Genomic DNA, 2,797 nt, shown 5'->3' with positions numbered 1-2,797 from the left:
TTTTTTTTTTTTTTTTTTTGTAGAGACAGAGTCTTACTTTATTGTCCTTAGTAGAGTGCCATCATGTCACACAGCTCACAGCAACCTCCAACTCCTGGGTTTAAGCGATTCTCTTGCCTCAGCCTCCCAAGTAGCTGGGACTACAGGGACCCATCACAACGTCCAGCTATTTTTTTGTTGCTGTTTGACCAGGGCTAAGTTTGAAGCCTCCACCCTCAGTATATGAGGTTGGTGCCCTACCCACTGAGCCACAGGCACCACCCTAGGCCCCGTATCTTTCCTTTTCTTTTTCTTTTTAGACATAGAGTCTCACTTTATTGCCCTCAGTAGAGTGCGTGGTGTCACAGCTCACAGCAACCTCTAGCTCCTGGGCTTAGGTGATTCTCTTGCCTTACCCTCCCAAGTAGCTGGGACTACAGGCCCCTGCCAGAACACCCGTCTATTTTTTTGTTGCAGTTTGACTGGGGCCAGGTTTGAACCTGCCACCCTCAGTATATGGGGCCGGTGTACTGCCCCCTGAGCCACAGGCACTGCCCCTAGACTCCATATCTAAAAAAACCCCACAGACACGCACAAGTAAACTTTTATTGTACTTACTTTACATATATATATATATATATATATACACACACAGAGTCTCACTTTATTGCCCGCGGTAGAGTGCTGTTGCATCATAGCTCACAGCAACCTCCAACTCCTGGGCTTAGGTGATTCTGTTGCCTCAGCTTCCCAAGTACCTGGGACTACAGGCGCCCGCCACAACACCCTGCTATTTTTTTTGTTGCAGTTTCACCAAGGCCAGATTCAAACCTGCCACCCTTGGTATATGGGGCTGGCGCCCTACCCACTGAGCCACAGGCACTGCCCAACTTTACTTACTTATTTATTTATTTATTAGAGACAGAGTCTCACTTTATCACCCTTGGTAGAGTGCTCTGACATCACAGCTCACAGCAACCTTCAGCTCTTGGGCTTAGACAATTCGCCGGCCTCAGGCAGGCGCCTGCCCCAACACCCGGCTATTTTTTGTTGCAGTTTGGCTGGGGCTGGGTTTGAACCCACCACCCTCGGTATATGGGGCTAGCACCCTACTCACTGAGCCACAGATGCTGCCCCCAACTTTACTTATTTTTCTTGTTCATAATGGACGGAAGCTAGAACAGAAATTTGACTTTCTAGCCTTCTAGAAAGCATCCCTGCCTGTGCCCTTCAGGGCTGCCTTTCCCCTCTCTCACTTTCTCTGTCTCCTTTTTTTCTTTTTTTGAGACAGAGCCTCAAGCTATCCCCCTGGGTAGAGTGCTGTGGCATCACAGCTCACAGCAACCTCCAACTCCTGGGCTCAAGCGAGTCTCCTACCTCCGCCTCCCAAGTAGCTGGGACAACAGGCGCCTGCCACAACGCCCAACCATTTTTTGGTTGCAGCCGTCATTGTTGTTTGGCGGGTCCAGGCTGGATTCAAACCCTCCACCTTAGGTGTATGTGGCTGGCGCCTTAGCCACTTGAGCCACAGGCACCAAACCACTTGCTCTGTCTCCTTGCTTAGAGGTTGCCAGAATTCCATCTGCAAACTCAGCCTTTGAGCTCCATTTCTGTTTTCCAGATCAGCTTTCTTGAAGGATTGTTGACCTCTTTCCGGATAATTGCTTCAGGTAAAGAGCTTCTTGGCTCTGCTTCATTCTCCTGGGCTAGAACAAGCCCACATTTTAGAGTAGGCCTCCCTAATGGTCATTCTGCAGAAAAGCTGGGACAGACTTTTGCTACAGGCTAATTGTTGAGTGAGTTACACTCAGGGACCACAGATCAGCAGAATTGGAAGGATTTGCAGAGACCATTTAGTTGGGCTGGGACCCAGAGGGACTAGGTGATATTCCTGAGGTCCCTGAAAGTCAGGTTGGGGGATTGACAAATTGGTGGCTGAAATGAGATGAGGTTAGTGGTGGATGCCAGTTTTTCTGGGCTTACATCCTGGATCTAGTTTTTCATATTGGAAATGTGGTCATTTCATTTTAAGCGAAATATGTTTAGTAAATTATTTCATGTGAGAAGAGAAACCAGAAAATAACAGTTCCCGTCAGCTTGGGGAAGTGAATCCTTCTGTGACCTCATCAACATTTACCCTAAAGAGACCTATTAAAAGCTCTTTTGGACTTCCCCCACCTCCTCGGAAGGAGTAAATATCTCCTTGCTCTGAGCCAAATAGAGTTGGCGTTTAGCAGGTGCTTGAGCTGATACTTCTGAGGTCAAGTCTTTTACTGTCCCAGTCGGTCACTTGCCTTTAAGAGGCCTGAAAATCAGAAGGCATGTTGCTGTGTGTCTTTGGCAAGTCACTTTCCCTCTCTTAGCTCCATCTGCACAGAAGAAGGGACTGAACTACAAAGTGTCCAAGCTCTGCTGCCCCTGCACCTCCACAGGTCTATAAGAATCTCCATTTTTAGTAAGCATCCCAAGAGGTTCTCAACTTCAGCTGATACAGGAATCTTTTGGGATGCTGATTTTAAAATGCACATTAACTCCTACCTAGGGACACACATCCTGATCAAACAGGTCTGGGGTGAGGCCTGGGAATACGCATTTTTGTTGGCAGAGACCAGACTGACTTGGGGATGCTCATCCCGGCTGACCGTCCGTGACTGCTCTTGTTTCCTTGCACTTTCACAGGACTCAGGGAAAGATGGAGGCCTCTGTTTCCATCTTCACCAAATATTCGGCAGGGTGCAATGGCTCACACCTGTAATCCTAACACTCTCAGAGGCTGAGGCAGGCGTATTGCCGGGGCTCGGGAGTTCAAGACCAGCCT

The sequence above is a fragment of the Otolemur garnettii genome, unplaced genomic scaffold (genome assembly GCF_000181295.1).
Source record: "Otolemur garnettii isolate 467f Iridium unplaced genomic scaffold, OtoGar3 scaffold00018, whole genome shotgun sequence".
NCBI lineage: Eukaryota > Metazoa > Chordata > Mammalia > Primates > Galagidae > Otolemur > Otolemur garnettii.
This window is presented reverse-complemented; position numbering follows the sequence as displayed.